We start from the raw sequence: 19,074 nt of genomic DNA on the forward strand, positions 1-19,074 counted from the left end.
GGCACTGCTTGTGTTGAGGGGATGGGGATTAGCTGTGTGTGTGTGTGTGTGTGTGTGTGTGTGTGTGTGTGTGTGTGTGTGTGTGTGTGTGTGTGTGTGCGTGCACGTGTGTGTGATTTTATAACTTGCTGTACTGTTACTTTGAAATCTTGAACGATAGCTAGATTGGTATGTACAACCGTTTCTTGTCAGTGGATGTTTGTACTATCCGTTTGATTTCTCTGTTTGTAAGATTCCATCAATTGCGTGTGCTGAATGGAAATAGAGAAAAGGTCTAACAGCTTTCAAGGTTATTCACAAACTTGAATAGTGTTGAGATATAATGAGATATTGTTGTGGCTTTCAGTCTGACAGCTACAGTCTAAGGGTGTGAGGTCGGGGGGTCTGTGTGTTGTTTGCAAAGACAGGAAGGTGTTAAATTGTATTTTTCAATTCTCAGCTATGTGATACTTAGCCTTCAAAGAAATAGTCTGTCTTTTCACCATTCTTCTGTCAGCTATTTAATCCCACTGCCGAATCAAACTGAATTATTTTGAACACATTCTCGGCCCTAGACTCATGTAATATTCAGTTGAAACCTCATTCTCCTAGAGCCTCTAACTAGCAATGTAGATTTGGCCAATGTTATAAAACATGACTTTTACCCACAAGATATAGTGCTAGAGAAAGCTGTCCAGCAGGCTATTAGCCGCCAGCCAGGTGTTGTCTTCATTTGTTCTGTGATTTGTCCTGTTTCGGTGACATGGTTAGACTAGCTCTGGTCACACAAACCCCTGCCCCCTCTACCTGGAAGTTGCTAGGAAACGAGTGCTTCTGAAGTCAACATACATCCTATAATTTCATTAAGCTGTTGTTTTACATTTCTCAGTCAACAGAGAAATGGGATGGGAGGAACGGGAAAGAGACAAGGGGAGGAATGTTAGTCCCCTGAAGTGAGAGAACTGCAGATTATGGTTTCTGAAATGATTGTCGTGGCATCGGTAATTACTGATACTGGATGCTCCCATGGAAGACTGAGTGAAGTGGTAATGAAAAACTAACAGAGCGTGTGGTACTTCTGTAGCAAGCCCCATTAGCCTCCAACTCTGTTATCTTCTAATGGAGATACAATCAGCAAAGCCGCAGACTCATGTTAGCAAAGGTATCACTTTTCATGTACATGGATGTCTGCTAACATTAACATGTGACCACCACAAAACATTCCTGTCATGTTTAATGCTAGCTCGATAAGGAAGGATGTCTTGTGTATATTACATTTTTTGACAATAAACAAAAACGTACATAGACAAAAACAATAGACATTTACATACATACATTTCCACCAACATTAATGACATCACACTTGCTTACACCCACATGTTCCCACCGTATTCACACCCAATGTTATTTTTAATGCTTGTAAGACTGCCCCATAAGATTTCAAATTGTGTTATGTTTGTCTGTAGCCAGATTTTTTTCAATATTTAAATAAAGGATTTGATTCTTCCATTCTCTTAATGTTTGAGTATCCAACGTTTATCTTCCTGTCACGTCCTGACCAGTGAGAAGGGTCATTTTGCCATAGTAGTATGGTCAGGTTGTGGCAGGGGGGTTGTTTTGTGTGTTTTGGGGTGGGTTTGTTTCTAGGGGAATTTGTTCTAGTTTTCTGTTTCGATGTTTCATTTTCCTTGTGTGGCCGAGTATGGTTTCCAATTAGAGGCAGGTGTCTTTCGTTGTCTCTGATTGGAAGCCATACTTAGGCAGCCTGTTTTTCTTTGGGCTTTCTGGATGTTTATTTTCTGTTTAGTTATTGTACCTGACGGAACTGTTGGTCGCGTTTGTTATTTTGTTGTGTCAAGTGCATTCATTAAAATCTAAAGATGAGCACTATACACGCTGCGCCTTGGTCTAATCCTTTCGACGCCTGTGACACTTCCAGTATTTAAGTAATAGCTTCTTTAATATTGTCCAACCCATTGCAATGTCTTGAAATAGACAAATGAAAGAATGTCTTTGGTGGGGTAATTGGTATTACTGAAAATAAATATAAAACATTTGAGAGCCATGTCATTCTAAAGAGATTTATTCTACCTGTTAGATTTATGGGGAGATTGTTTAATTTAGTTAGATATGCTTTCATGTTGTTGAGTAATGGGAGAAAGTTATCTTTACATGTTTGTCACTTATTAAGCATCCTGTGTATTTCATCTTTTTTTGTGGTCCACTTAAAGGATTTCTGTAGATCAAGTGTCAAACTCATTCCTTCCACGGAGGGCCAAGTGTCTATGGGTTTTCGCTCCACCCTTGTACTTGATTGAGGAATTAAAGTCACTAATTACTAAGGAACTCCCCTCACCTGGTTGTCTAAGTCTTAATTGAAAAGTAAAAAATAAAACTTGCGGACGCTTAGCCCTCCATGGTATGAGGTTGACACCCCTGCTGTAGATCATGAGTAATTATTTGTGTTTTTCCCATTGCCATCACATTCATTTTATATCCTGAGATAAGAGAGTATTCACAAAATATTTTTAACAAGGGGGGCATTGGGTTTTCTATTTTAGACGCTTGACGCGCTGCAAGCGCTCATTGGTTTTTATGAGCATACTAACCCACATGGGTGATTGAAAGATGAACGAAAGACACACTCCAGTCCAGTTGGTGGCGGTAATGCAAGTTAAAGTTGGTTGCCAACTGCTATATAAAATCCACAGATGAAGAAGAAGCAGGATGACCTAGGAGAGATTCATTTAAAAAACTAACTAAAACCTTAATCAAAGAAAACAAACTAAAACGTGGTCAAAGGACCACATTTGGGAAACCCTGAACTAGCTAGGTAGGTAGCTGTTTAGCTTTCAAGCATATTCACTAATTTGTTTTTTAAATAGTTAACAAGCTAGTTAGCTACTACATGTTCTTGACAAACTGTCAACAGAGTAGCTGGCAAGCAACAAGATATACCAAATAATAGTCTAAAAACCACTTCAGGATAAATAAATCAGATTTGACCGTTCAGACACAAGTTGCATGGCCAGGAATCAGATTTGTACCTAACTTCAAACCATCTACAAAGGTGGTTGGAAATGTGGCTCGAAAGATCTGATTTGAATCGGATAAGATTTGAATCGGATATGCCACAAATTGGATTTGAGTCACAACTGGCATTGTGAACGAGGCATAAGAGCATGTCAGTCTCACAGTAATCACACTACTACTACTGCTCACAATCATGTTCATCATCAACCTCTGAATAACTCCCCATGATAAAGCAACAGTTAGGAATGCAAAGGAAGGAGGACTCCTGTCTAAAAGGCATCCTGTTGTATACAGTGGTTGTGAATATATATTTTAGAATAGGAGAACAGAGGATGGTGAAAGCGCTGACACCACTGCTCTGCTCAAGCAGTGACGCAGCCTGAAGGTGTGTGTGTTTCTGCTCTTCCTGTTCCACGCTCCTCTGCATTTATTCCCTCTGATCTCTCTTTATTGCGGCATCAGAACTCGAACAAACACACACAGGAATATTCAGATGGGGTTAGGGTGATGATGCTACACAATCCTCACAAAAACTGTGTGTGTGATGCAGCAGGGCAGGCTGCTGTACTGGGGGGCTGCCTCCCCATGCCCATGTTTACTAGAGTAGTAATTAAATTAGAGCGGCGTGGCGCCCACACTACAGGCCTCCACCGCTGCCGTAATTCAATTAGCCTTCTTATTAACGCTCTGGAGCAGCCGGCCAACCCAGCCGACCTGGGACCCGGGACTATGCTGCTGCTCTGAGTCTGAAGATAAACACACCATTTACTCCTTAGTACTCCTCACTGACTCTAGAACCTTTACATTCACAACATTTGTTTTCACTCTAGAATGTTCAAAATACTGACTGCTTTGTATTTAGAACTGTGTCTTTGTATTCATTAATGCTTTGTGCTGTACTGGGCAGTATTAGCTAGTACTTTATGACTTTGGTTGGAACAAGGCCCATTCTTGTGTTGTAACAGGTTAAGTGCATTGCAGGAGTTGACATGTGTGCCATACTTGTACTGTACAGGGAGATAAAAGGAGAGGTTGGAGTTGAGCCAGATAAAGAAAACACACATGTACACACACACTCACACACACACACAGCTAGTGCAAGAGTCTTTACCAGATTACATTGAAGATGCTGAGATAACACTCCCCCAGGATCAGGTTCAGTTCGGTTGTGAAAGCCAACTGACATTTACTCCTGAGGTGCTGAACTGTTGCACCCTCTACAACCACTGTGATTATTATTTGACCCTGCTGATCTTCTATGAACGTTTGAACATCTTGAAGAACGATCTGGCCTTAATGGCCATGTAGTCTTATAATCTCAACCCGGCACAGCGAGAAGTGGGCTGGCCACCCCTCAGAGCCTGGTTCCGCTCTAGGTTTCTTCCTAGGTTCCTGCCTTTGTAGGGTGTTTTTCTAGCCACCATGCGTCTATATCTGCATTGCTTGCTCTTTAGGGCTGGGTTTCTGTATAAGCACTTTGTGACAACTGCTGATGTAAAAAGGGCTTTATAAATATATTTGAGTTAATTCCAGCCTGCTAATACTACAACACTGTCATGACCATACACCCGAATCATTAGTTATCTGATAAAACATATAATACTATATATGTGGTACAATCAGTGGACGTATCAACGGTTCATGTAAAAATCTTTGGCTTTTATTTACCTTGTGTGTGTGTGTGTGTATTTGTTCTAGAGAGAGTGGACAAAGTCACCACAGTGCCCATATAACTGGGTGGTAGAGTTAAAGCTCTGCTAAATTTCTCAATCACTGTATTGAGGTTATTAAAATTCCAATCTGCTGGAGGCTCCCTTTCTCGCCTTCTCAGAATGAATGTGCCCTTTTAATAATGTAACTGGTTTTAACAAGATCGTATAACGTTCATCTAACTTTCATAAGCCTGTTAGCCCAGTGACGAATTCATGCCATGGCATCCGAGGCTATTACGGTGCCACAGAGAAGAGCAATGAGTAAACGTGAGAAGCCCCTATGGAGGCTGGAGAGTTGTACTGTACATACTGAAGCGGTTTCAGGGCTTGTGTTGTGGATATGTGCCTGCGAGGTTTCTTTGTTTTTGGCTGCCAGGACCATGGACAGCAATGCAAAGTATTCCCCAGAGGCAGGACCACGGACAGCTCAGGGGAAACTTCTAGCCAAATTGATATATCAGGAACACTGCCAAAGCCTGATGATGATGATGATGATGATGATAATAATAATAAACAGGTTTAACCCTTTACTCGGACTGGTGTTGTGTGGCTGTATGTGTAAAACCCGCCTTACAAAGAACCCGGTACCGAAAACCCTACATTGGTGGAGAATGCGGGCAAGGCAGTGAGGATAATCACTCACCAATTTTTATTTTATTTTTTGTAACAAGCGGAAATCGCTTGTTATTGAAGGAACAAAGGGAGTGTCAACTGCAGATCAATATGGACATGCAGAAGTTACCTGCTGAAATCACTGTGGTGAAAATTGCTCAACAGACCGCTGGTTTACCCATGATGGCCACTCGGTATCTGCAGAAAATGATGCCAAATGATGACGTTGAGACTTTCCTAAAGACATTTGAACGCACAGAAGAATGAGCGGCATGGCCACAGATAAAGTGGGCAGGAATACTGGCTCCTTTTCTTTGTGGGGAAGCACAACAGGCGTGATCTGATCTGGAAGCAACAGAAGCCAATGACTATGACACACTGAAGAAGGAAATATTAGCACGGTTGGGAGTCACTGTCTCTTTGAGGGCACAGTGGTTCCATACTTGGACGTATAAACCCGAGAAGGCACCCAGGTCACAGATGTTTGACCTGGTCCACCTAGCCAAAAAATGTCTGAAGCCTGCGACCCTCAGTACTGGGGCCATCGTGGAAAGAATAGTGATTGACCACTACATCCGGGGCTTACCTTACAAGCTAAAGAAGGTTGTCAGCCAGGGCAGTCCCATCACAGCGGACGGAGTGGTGGACCTCGTTGAGAGATGTTGAGCAACTGACGAACTGCTCAAACCCAGCCGTCTGGACAGAACCACCCAGGAAAAGGGAGGCCTCAAAGAAGGAGGAAGAAAGACATCCCAACTACAGACTCCCCAGGTTTGGAAAGAAAGAATCCAAAGGGCAGAGGGGGAACGTGGGCACCCGGACCATGTTTTCCAACCTGAAGCAAAGATGAGGAATAGAGGGGTTGATACCGACACCCGGGAGTGCTACCACTGTGGTGAAATAAGACACACCGCATGGAACTGTCCCAAGAAGGAGGAACCCATGAAGGTTGACATTTCCAATCTACACCACTGCCATGTCATTTCTGCCCATGTCCAAGCCCACCGCCACCCACCGCACCTGTCGGGTACAGGTCCAAGGGAAAGAAGTAGATGCTCTTGTAGACTCCGGGAGCATGGTCTCCCTCATCATGCCTTCACTACTAACCCAGCTGAGGAAGGACTGCCACTCCAACCATGGACATCACCTGTGTACATAGGGACACCAAAATGTGTCCAACTGCAGATGTAGAGAGGTAACCTACTGTAGGGTTGATTGAAAATCTGCCATATCCCGTGCAAGTGGGTCACGACTGTTCATATTTTCAAGAATTGTGGAAAAGACTACAGGACAAAAGATGGCTGTGCCAGTAATAGGACATGCCAGGTACCATTGACATTTTCCAGTGAAAAGAAAATGAAACCGCTACCAAAGAGAACTCCCTGTCCTATGAAAGGAAAATTAACAAATTGGTACTTACCTGCCCGACTTCCATAGCCGACATTCGAGTTCTCCTGGGAGAAGAAGGGGAAGGAAACGACGAAGAGACAGGAAACCCAGAAGGGATAAATGGAAGAGGAGGAACAGGAAGAGCAGGGCAAGGGGCCTGGAAATTCCTCCTGAGTTAACACAGTATAGGGGAAAGTTTGGTACTGCTCAGCTGGAAGACCCCACACTACAGAACGCAAGACAGAATGTCAAGGTAGTAGATGGTATATCTATAAGTCCTGCTAATGTACTCACTTTTCCTAATTTTTCCATGATAAATAATCTCTTATACCAGGTCACGAAGTCGAATGACGTCACAGTGGAGCAGCTGTTGGTTCCAACCCTGTTTCGGCAAACAGTGCTGTGCTGGGCCCATAGCCATTTGTTGGGAGGACATATAAAGAGAGAAAAAACACAACAGGTGTTACAATGTTTCTTCTGGCCGGGGGTGCAGTTTTATGCAGGTATGCAGTTTTGGTAAGGTATTGCCACGGGTGTCCTGACTGTCAGAGAACCTCATCCCTTCCTGAAATCCAATAATCCCGTTGCCAGTGATAGACACGCCATTCGATAGAATTGCTATGGATTTAATTGGACCATTACCACGGTCTGCGAAAGGCTTTCAACATATATTGGTTGTGGTAGATTATGCCACTAGGTATCCCGAGGCCATTCCCCTGCGTAGTGCTAACACCAAGAGCATCGCCAGAGAGCTGCTACAGATGCTCTCCCAGGTACCCTGAGAAATCCTGATGGACCAAGGTACGGTGTTCATGTCCAAGGTGATGAAAGATTTATGTAAATTGCTTCAAATCAAACAACTGCACACTTCTGTATATCACCCCCAGGCCGATGGCCTAGTCGAGAGATTTAATAGAACCCTGAAATCCATGCTCAGACAGATCATGGAGCGGGATGGGCGAAACTGGGATCAGCTGCTGCCATTTTGTAAATGTTTGCCATAAGAGAGCAGGCGTCCACTGGTATTTCACCATTTGAGCTATTGTTTGCCCACAGGCCCAGGGGATTGTTAGATGTGACAAAGGAGAACTGGGAACAACAAACCAGTCCCCACAACACTGTCATAGAACACAGAAGAAATGAGAGAACGCATAAACAGTGCAATGCCCATTGTGAAGGAACATTTACAGCAGGCCCAAGAAGCCCAGAGTCGAGTGTATAATCGTCCTGCTCAACCCCGAGAGTTCGCCCCCAGGGGAACGGGTTATGGAGTTAGTACTCACAACTGAATGTAAATTCCTGGCCACATGACAGGGTCCCTTTTGAGGTGTTATAGAAAATGGGGCCTGTGAACTACCTCATCCGTCAGCCAGGGAGAAGGAAGCCAGAACAGGTGTTTCATGTTAACCTGTTAAAAAAGTGGGTGAGTCAAGAAGCACTGTGGGGGGAACAAACATATAGACTTCAGTATTTTCGGGCCACTTCCTGCTGGAAAAGGTTGCCCTCAAAGATGTATCGCCTTCCCAGACCTAGGAGTTACGTGAGTTGGTTGTGAAAAATAAAATGTGATTTCAACAAGGATTAAACTCCCAAAGACAAAGCTTGGAGGATCATCCACTGGTTGCAAAGTGTTTACTGTTGTTTGTTTTGGGTTTTGGATATCAAGAACTGCAAAGCCTGATAATAATATACAGGTTTAATCCTTTACTTGGACTGGTATTGTGTGGCTGTATGTGTAAAATCTGTCTTACAAAGAACCCGGCACCAAAAACGCTACAATATGTTTAGCCTGCTGAGAGGGCGGGAGTTGGGGAGAGAGGGAGAGATTAGCCTCGTGGTAGGCCTAACTGATAGCATTCCACTGAACACTCACCCTCTCCTCTGCCTCATCTATACTGAACAAAAATATAAACGTGACATGCAACAATTTGAAAGATTTTTAAACTTATTATACACTGCTCAAAAAAATAAAGGGAACACTAAAATAACACATCCTAGATCTGAATGAATGAAATAATCTTATTAAATACTTTTTTCTTTACATAGTTGAATGTGCTGACAACAAAATCACACAAAAATAATCAATGGAAATCCAATTTATCAACCCATGGAGGTCTGGATTTGGAGTCACACTCAAAATTAAAGTGAAAAACCACACTACAGGCTGATCCAACTTTGATGTAATGTCCTTAAAACAAGTCAAAATGAGGCTCAGTAGTGTGTGTGGCCTCCATGTGCCTGTATGACCTCCCTACAACGCCTGGGCATGCTCCTGATGAGGTGGCGGATGGTCTCCTGAGGGATCTCCTCCCAGACCTGGACTAAAGCATCCGCCAACTCCTGGACAGTCTGTGGTGCAACGTGGCGTTGGTGGATGGAGCGAGACATGATGTCCCAGATGTGCTCAATTGGATTCAGGTCTGGGGAACGGGCGGGCCAGTCCATAGCATCAATGCCTTCCTCTTGCAGGAACTGCTGACACACTCCAGCCACATGAGGTCTAGCATTGTCTTGCATTAGGAGGAACCCAGGGCCAACCGCACCAGCATATGGTGTCACAAGGGGTCTGAGGATCTCATCTCGGTACCTAATGGCAGTCAGGCTACCTCTGGCGAGCACATGGAGGGCTGTGCGGCCCCCCAAAGAAATGCCACCCCACACCATGACTGACCCACCGCCAAACCGGTCATGCTGGAGGATGTTGCAGACAGCAGAACGTTCTCCACGGCGTCTCCAGACTCTGTCACGTCTGTCACATGTGCTCAGTGTGAACCTGCATTCATCTGTGAAGAGCACAGTGGCGAATTTGCCAATCTTGGTGTTCTCTGGCAAATGCCAAATGTCCTGCACGGTGTTGGGCTGTAAGCACAACCCCCACCTGTGGACGTTGGGCCCTCATACCACCCTCATGGAGTCTGTTTCTGACCGTTTGAGCAGACACATGCACATGTGTGGCCTGCTGGAGGTCATTTTGCAGGGCTCTGGCAGTGCTCCTCCTGCTCCTCCTTGCACAAAGGTGGAGGTAGCGGTCCTGCTGCAGGGTTGTTGCCCTCCTACGGCCTCCTCCACGTCTCCTGATGTACTGGCCTGTCTCCTGGTAGCGCCTCCATGCTCTGGACACTACGCTGATAGACACAGCAAACCTTCTTGCCACAACTCGCATTGATGTTCCATCCTGGATGAGCTGCACTACCTGAGCCACTTGTGTGGGTTGTAGACTCCGTCTCATGCTACCACTAGAGTGAAAGCACCGACAGCATTCAAAAGTGACCAAAACATCAGCCAGGAAGCATAGGAACTGAGAAGTTGTCTGTGGTCCCCACCTGCAGAACCACTCCTTTATTGGGGGTGTCTTGCTAATTGCCTATAATTTCCACCTGTTGTCTATTCCATTTGCACAACAGCATGTGAAATTTATTGTCAATCAGTGTTGCTTCCAAAGTGGACAGTTTGATTTCACAGAAGTGTGATTGACTTGGAGTTACATTGTGTTGTTTAAGTGTTCCCTTTATTTTTTGGAGCAGTATACTTTACCTACCCACTGGGGAGCCGTGCCCAGCCAATCAGAATTAGTTTTTCCCCACAAAAGGGCTTGATTATTACATTTTACATTTTTAGTCATTTAGCAGACGCTCTTATCCAGAGCGACTTACAGTAGTGAATGCATACATTTCATACAATTTCATACATTTTTTTGGGTTTTGTTTTTTCTGTGCTGGCCCCCCGTGGGAATCGAACCCACAACCCTGGCGTTGCAAACACCATGCTCTACCAACTGAGCTACAGGGAAGGCACATTGACAGAAATACTTCTCAGCACCCTACCCCTTCCTCAGATGATTCCGCAGGTGAAGAAACCGGATGTGGAGGTCCTGGGCTGGCATGGTTACACGGTAGAGAAATTAACATTAAATTCTCTGGCAACAGCTCTGGTGGACATTCCTACAGTCAGCATGCCAATTGCACGCTCCCTCAAAACTTGACACATCTGTGGTATTGTGTTGTGACAAAATTGCACATTTTTTAAGTGGCCTTTTATTGTCCCCAGGACAAGGTGCACCTGTGTAATTATCATGCTGTTTAATCAGCTTCTTGATATGCCACACTTGTCAGGTGGATGGATTATCTTGGCAAATGAGAAATGCTCACTAATAGGGATGTAAACAAATTTGTGCACAAAACTTGACAGAAATGAACTTTTTGTGTGCGTATGTCAAATTTTGGCGATATTTTAATTTTTTTTTTATTTCAGCTCATTAAACATGGGACCAACACTTTACATGTTCAGCAGAATTTTTTTTCAGTCAGTGTATAATGCACATGTGTTACACAGGGATCAACCCTGAAAAGTCTTGCTTAAGCATGGCAAGAGGGCCTATCATGTTAGACTTTACCTATTTGTGGCTGGTTTTTACACATCTAGATTGGTGGTAGAGCATCAGTGTGGGTTGAATGGAGCTGGGGCCAATGTAGGGGCAGGATAAATAAAAGCGCTCCTGGGTGATTTAGCCTACTGCATGCCTCATCCTCCCAGCCTCTGCTGGAGTAATGTGACCTTCATAAGCAGATTCAAATATGTAGCAGGCGTGCATTGATTTTTGGACCAGTCACTAAGATTTATGGACTCAGCCAGTACATAAATATTGATACTTGCTCTCTCAAAGAAGATCTGACACTGTGTGTGTGTGTGTGTGTGTGTGTGTGTGTGTATGTGTGTGTGTGTGTGTGTGTGTGTGTGTGTGTGTGCGTACACATTTTATTATACTTGTGGGTACCAGAAGTCCTCACAAGAATAGTAAACAAACTCAAATTCAGAGAAGTGAGGACATTTTGCTTGTCCACTTGTAAAAAGGATATTTTCGTCTTAGGGGTTAGGGTTAGGAGTTTGGTTTAGGTTTAAGGGTTTGGGAAAAAAGGATTTTGAATGGGAATCAATTGTTGGTCCCCAAAGTCCTCCAAAGTATATTAAGACATAGACGTGAAAGTGTACTGGACTTTCTTAAGACAGAAAAAAGTAGGAGCCACAGCAGTCACCTCATAAAAACAACTACTGGTATGAAATGAGAATGCTGTTGGTAACCTAAATGGGCTTCTGTAGCAGCAAAATGGGTAATTCCCATTAAGTGACGTCGATTACATTTTTTTGTGTGTTTGATGGCTTTAAAATACAGCGATGACTTCAATATATTTTTCTTGGTTTTCCTATGTCAAGTCCTCAACATGTAACCTTTTCTCTCCTTATGTATGCACATACATGTAGTGTAGCATCACTATACAGTATTAAATGCAAACTCTTTCTCTCTCTCTCACACACTCCCTTACTCGAGACACCCTACACAATTCTCTATCGCCAGCAGACAGAACACAACGTCACAGTTAGATTGCTTTTCCAAATCTGTAACATCTAATTTAACGCCATCAGAAGGTGGGATGGGTTCAATCTAGCGTTCCTTAATTAGATTGCTGTCTGTGTGGAGGGAAAGGGCGAAGATGGCTGCTAGCGTTTCTCCTTGGGAGAGAGAGGAGCTGACTATAAGAAGAGTCACTCCAGGTATCAGAGGTGTTGTGCTGACTGTGGCTCTGCTCACAGACTGTGAGAAAGGTAGAAGAGTTGACTTTTGTTCCAGTGTGTGGCTCACCAAGCCATTCACTCAGAGCCTTTAAGATGAACCGTTCACCTGACTGTTACCAGTCTTACTGCTCTACTTGTTTATTTCACTGTTGTTTGAGAGAGGTTGTGGGGAGCTGGCCCATTGTTTTTGTTCCTAAGCTCTTGAAGTTGTGACAGTGAGGCTTTTCTCTCTGCAGTTTCTAGACAGCAATGGGTTCTGGACGTTTTCCTTTGTGACGTTTGCTCTTTGGAGACTGCAGAGGAAAAGCGTGAAGACCGAGTGGTCCTGACAGGCAGACTCAGGATGACTCAGAATGCTGATATCTTTTCGTCCCAGGAATTCACCAAGAAAAGATTGTTTTCTGGGTCATTTGCTTCGATTCCACCCCCCCTCCCCCTCTGTCCTCTCCTGCTGAAACTCAGCTAATGGCTTAGATGTCACACTGCTTTCCAGTGAAATGATCTCTGAGCATGAAAGTGTGGGTGGTTGTGTCTGTGTGTGGTTGTGTCTGTGTGTGATTGTGTGGTTGTGTCTGTGTCTGTGTGTGATTGGGTGTGTGTGGGGTTGGGTCATGTGTGTGTGTGTGTGCAAATTATAGAGTGAATGACCATGTAAATCTACATTCAAAAGAAACGTCAAAGAAACAATCATGCTTTTTCCCAGAACAGTGTCTCAGTTGGCACAACACAGAGCTGAGCAGTAAGAGAACTAAGTGAAATAGAATGACAAACTTGCAGAGCCAGGAATTGTGTTTGCTTGTACTTTTGTTATTTCTTTCTCTCTCTGTCTATCTCTCTCTGAAACACAGAGGGATGAGTCACTCTAAATTGAATTGCTGGTTGAGAGGCCTGGCTCTAGCTTTGAGTGACAATGGGGAGTTACAGAAAAGACATGCAGTAGCAAGACAAAGGGATAGTTAAAATCAGACAATATGAAAAACAAGTACATTTCCAGAAAACCTGACCAGAAGGTTGAAACACCTTTTTGACCAGAAGGTTGAAACACCTTTTTGACCAGAAGGTTGAAACACCTTTTTGACCAGAAGGTTGAAATACCTTTTTTGACCAGAAGGTTGAAACACCTTTTTAACCCATTATCTTCCATTATCTCCCATTATCGCAGTGATACAATAAGACAGAGGTTCCCAAACTAGGGGTTGCATGGGGTCGCCTGATATAAAAATGGTGTCGTGGGAGAATTTCCAAAATCCTCCCAAAAATAATTATAAATAATATATGGTTTTTGTATCTCAAAATCATTGTAATGTGGTCAACCTTAAAAATGTTAATCAATGTTTAAAAAAATAAATAAAAATCAACAACAGAGTGCACTTATATCGTGGGAAAAGGCAGCACTTGACCATTGCGCTTGAATCAGGGTATTCCCTTTGAGTCAGCTGTCATGTGACCGAAATGTTGCAGACAATGCATTCACGGGTCACTACAGAGGAGTTTTTGTTCCTGACTCAAAGGGAATACCCTGCCGTCTCCCTCAGAGTATTAAAACTCATGGTACCCTTCGCCAGGTCATATCTGTGTGTAGCTGGATTCAGCAGTGCTCTCATCTGCATTAAAACCAAATATCGATCCAGTTTGGATATGACAGCAGAGATGAGGTGCACACTGTTGTCCACGCCCTCTGACTTTGAGAAGCTCTGACGCGACATGCATCAAGCACACCCATCTCATTAGTGGTGGTGAGATAATTGTGCTTTCAAGATAACTGGGAACTCGGAAAGAAAACAAGGTCCAATCATGACAACAGTGATCTTCAGGTCGGAAAGTCAGAGCTTTAGAAAGAAGCCAGAATTCCCGACTTGGAATTCCGTGTTGGGTGACAGTTCAAAACGGTCGGAAGTCTGAGAATTCCGAGTTCCCAATCATTTTGAATGCGGCATTAGAGACATATCAGACTAATTTGCAATTGACTGTCATAGCCCCACATTAAAAGTATGTGATCGTGAGTTGAGAAGGCAGTCAGAAATACTGTTGGAATGTTTGCAATTGACTGCCATATCCCCCCCAAAAGTAAACATTGGCTGTTAATTACATAATTTTTTTCACATGGTTGGGGTCGTGAGAATTTTCAGATATCAAAATGGTGTCGTGGACTAAAAAAGTTTGGGAAACCCTTCAATAAGACCTCATCATTGAAGTTAGCTCATATTAGATGAGGAGGAAAGTTATTTGTGGCCTTATATAGTTGAAGTCAGAAATGTACATACACTTTACCCAAATACATTTAAACTCAGTTTTTCACAATTCCTGACATTTAATCTGAGTAAAATTCCCTGTTTTAGGTCAGTTACGATCACCACTTTATTTTAAGAATGTGAAATGTCAGAATAATAGTAGAGAGAATTATTTATTTCAGCGTTTATTTCTTTCATCACATTCCCAGTGGGTCAGAAGTTTATATACACTCAATTAGTATTTGGTAGCATTGCCTTTAAATTGTTTAACTTGGGTCAAACGTTTCGGGGAGCCTTCCACAAGCTTCCCACAATAAGTTGGGTGAATTTTGGCCTATTCCTCCTGACAGGGCTGATGTAACTGAGTCAGGTTTGTAGGCCTCCTTGCTCGCCCACACTTTTTCAGTTCTGCCCACACATTTTCTATAGGATTGAGGTCAGGGCTTTGTAATGGCCACTCCAATACCTTGACTTTGTTGTCCTTAAGCCATTTTGCCACAATTTTGGAAGTATGCTTGGGGTCATTGCCCATTTGGAAGACCCATTTGCGAACAAGCTTTAACTTCCTGACTGATGTCTTGAGATGTTGTTTCAATATATCCACCTAATTTTCCTCCCTCATGATGCCATCTATTTTGTGAAGTGCACCAGTCCCTCCTGCAGCAATGCACCCCCACAACATGATGCTGCCACCCCCGTGCTTCACGGTTTGGATGGTGTTCTTCGGCTTGCAAGCCTCCCCCTTATTCCTCCAAACATAACCATGGTCATTATGGCCAAACAGTTCTATTTTTGTTTCATCAGAACAGAAGACATTTCTACAAAGGGTACGATCTTTGTCCCCATGTGCAGTTGCAAACCGTAGTCTGGCTTTTTTCTGGCGGTTTTGGAGCAGTGGCTTCTTCCTTGCTGAGCGGCCTTTCAGGTTATGTTGATATAGGACTTGTTTTACTGTGAATATAGATACTTTTGTACATGTTTCCTCCCGCATCTTCACAAGGTCCTTTGCTGTTGTTCTGGGATTGATTTGCACTTTTCGCACCAAAGTACGTTCATCTCTCGGAGACAGAACGCGTCTCCTTCCTGAGAGGTATGCCGGCTGTGTGGTCCCATGGTGTTTATACTTGTATGCTATTATTTGTACAGATGAACGTGGTACCTTCAGGCTTTTGGAAATTGCTCCCAAGGATGAACCAGACTTGTGGAGGTCTACAATTTGTTTTCTGCGGTCTTGACTGATTTCTTTTGATTTTCCCATGATGTCAAGTAAAGAGGCATTGAGTTTGAAGGTAGACCTTGAAATACATCCACAGGTACACCTCCAATTGACTCAAATTATGTGAATTACCCTATCAGAAGCTTCTAAAGCCATGACATAATTTTCTGAAATTTTCCAAGCTGTTTAAAGGCACAGTCAACTTAGTGTATGTAAACTTCTGACCCACTGGAATTGTGATACAATGAATTATAAGTGAAATAATCTGTCTGTAAACAATTGTTGGAAAAATTACTTGTGTCATGCACAAAGTAGATGTCCTAACCGACTTGCCAAAACTATAGTTCGTTAACAAGAAATGTGTGTGGTGGTTGAAAAACGAGTTTTAATGACTCCAACCTAAGAGTATGTAAACTTCCGACTTCAACTGTATGTCCAGCTCTGAAAGTTACTCTATGGTCCATGCGATAACTCTTGAGATCTAAATACATTCCCTAGGAATGAGTACACGTCACCACTCAGACTTCTATTGTGAGTCTAAATTAATTTCATCTGATAGGGCATGTCCACTGGTGGGGCTCTGGTGTATTGTGGGATGTCTGGACAGCAGGCATCATGCAATAATTTCATCAATGGGCTTAGATGAGAGACTCAAAAACAGCTTCTATCTCAAGGCCATCAGACTGTTAAACAACCATCACTAACATTGAGTGGCTGCTGCCAACATACTGACTCAAATCTCTAGCCACTTTAATAATACAAAATTGGATGTAATAAATGTATCACTAGCCACTTTAAACAATGCCACTTTATATAATGTTTACATACCCATCTCATATGTATATACTGTACTCTATACCATCTACTGCATCTCGCCTATGCCGTTCAGCCATCGCTCATCCATATATTTTTTTTACATATTCTTATTCATTCTTTTACACTTGTGTGTATAAGGTAGTTGTTGTGAAATTGTTAGATTACTTGTTAGATATTACTGCATGGTGGAACTAGAAGCACAAGCATTTCGCTAGACTCGCATTAACATCTGCTAACCATGTGTATGTGACCAATAAAATTGGATTTGATTTGATGGCAACATGGCAGACTTCATTTGATCTCCAGGATTATGTTACAGACCTCTGTGTTGGTTTCAAGCTGACGTGAACAGGGGTGTACAGATAGCTACAGTTTTTCCTTTCCATCTCCTCTATGCTCTGGCTGTCACGACTTCTGCCGAAGTTGGTCCCTCTCCTTGTTCGGGCTATGTTCGGCGGTCAACGTCACCGACCTTCTAGCCATCGCCGATCCACTTTTCATTTTCCATTGGTTTTGTCTTGTCTTCCAGCACACCTGGTTCCAATTCCATCAATTACATGTTGTGTATTTAACCCTCTGTTCCCCCCCATGTTCTTGTCCGTAATTGTTTGTTGTAGTGCTGGTGCACGGTATGCTGGTATTTACCGGGTTTTGTTTGACCCATTTATTTTATTGTTCTGTTGACGGTGGTTTATGGTTATTAAACACAACCGTTGTAAATCAGTTTCCGCTCTCCTGTGCCTGACTTCTCTGCCGCCAGTAGCATCGCATTACAGAATTACGGACCAAAACTATGGAGTCAGCAGGAGCAGGTACCCCGGGTATAGGGGTGGAGGAGCGTGTCTGGGAGCACGCAGCAATGCTCCAACATCGTGGCACCAACATGGACCGCGTTGTCCAGACTATGGACCGCTGGGAGAGACAGGGAGTTCTTCCAGCGCCTCCACCAGCACAACCGGGGTCTCCACTGAGCGCCCCTCTTCATCTTAGTCGCAGTGCGATTCGTCTCTCCCTGCCCCAGGAATACGATGGGAAGGCTGCGAACTGCCAGGGGTTCCTTTTACAACTGGACCTATACGTGGCCACCGTCCACCCGGCTCCGTTGGGCCGTGAGAGGGTGTCCGCCCTCGTCTCGTGCCTCACCGGGAAAGCCCTGGAGTGGGCCAACGCCGTATGGAGAGAGGGAGATGCGGCATTTGACCAGTTTGAGGAGTTCACCCGCCGTTTTCGGGCGGTCTTCGACCACCCGCCCGAGGGTAGAGTGGCGGGTGAGCGCCTCTTCCATCTGAGGCAGGAGACAAGGAGCGTCCAGGAGTTCGCCCTGGAGTTTAGCACCCTGGCTGCCGGCGCGGGATGGAACGACAGGGCCCTGATCGACCATTACTGCTGCAGTCTGTGCGAGGACATCCGTTGGGAGTTGGCCTGCAGAGACCCCACCCTTACGTTCGAACAGCTGGTGGACCTGTCCATCCGGCTGGACAACCTGCTGACAGACATTCAGATCGGGGTCTGGTGGTTCCATCCCCCCGCACCCCCTCTCCGATACCTATGGAGCTGGGAGGGGCGGTGCGCAGGGAGACCGGAGGGGGGGGTCCAGCTCGTGCACCATCTGGTGCCGGTTGGTTCCTCTGGGGATCGGTTGGTGCCGGTTGGTTCCTCTGGGGATCGAGGCAGCAGGCAGGGTGCTCTGGCGTCACCCCAGGTGAGCCGGCACCATTCTCACTCAGAGCCCTCTGTTGCGCATATGTTTGTCTATGTCACTTTTCCTGAGTTTTCCCCGCATCCCCAGCATAAGGCGCTCGTCGATTCAGGCGCGGCTGGGAATTTTATAGATAGATTGTTCGCCCATAGTTTAGGGATCCCCATTGTTCCCGTGGCTGTGCCCTTCCCCGGTCACGCCTTAGATAGTCGACCATTAGGGTTAGGGATGATCAGGGATGATCAGGGATGCCACCGCTCCTCTGGGCATGGTGACGCAGGGGGGGGGCACAAGGAGAGAATTAGTCTCTTCCTTATTGACTCTCCTAAGTTTCCCGTGGTGCTAGGCCTACCCTGGTTAGTTTGTCATGACCCCACTGTTTCTTGGCCACAGAGGGCTCTCACAGGGTGGTCGCGGGAGTGCTCGGGGAGGTGTTTAGGGGTTTCCGTTGGTGCTACTATGGTGGAGAGTCCAGACCAGGTCTCCACCGTGCACATTCCCCCTGAATATGCCGATTTGGCTCTCGCCTTCTCTAAAAAGAAGGCGACTACATTACCACCTCATCGACGGGGCGATTGTGCGATAAATCTCCTGGTAGATGCTGCAGTTCCCAGGAGTCACGTGTATCCCCTCTCACAGGTGGAGATGGAGGCTATGGAAACATATGTCTCCGAATCCCTGCGTCAGGGGTACATTCGGTCCTCCACTTCACCTGCCTCCTCGAGTTTCTTTTTTGTGAAGAAGTAGGGAGGTCTGCGCCCGTGTATTGACTATCGGGGTCTGAACCAGATCACTGTGAGGTATAGTTACCCGCTA

The 19,074-nt window shown here is 44.6% G+C and overlaps 1 protein-coding gene across 2 annotated transcripts in view; it reads left to right on the top strand.

The window, feature by feature from the left end:
• Positions 1-19,074, top strand: part of LOC106579913 (RIMS-binding protein 2) — a 116,901-nt gene that overhangs the window by 850 nt on the left and 96,977 nt on the right. The window lies entirely within an intron of this gene.

The sequence above is a fragment of the Salmo salar genome, chromosome ssa20 (assembly GCF_905237065.1).
Source record: "Salmo salar chromosome ssa20, Ssal_v3.1, whole genome shotgun sequence".
Lineage (NCBI taxonomy): Eukaryota > Metazoa > Chordata > Actinopteri > Salmoniformes > Salmonidae > Salmo > Salmo salar.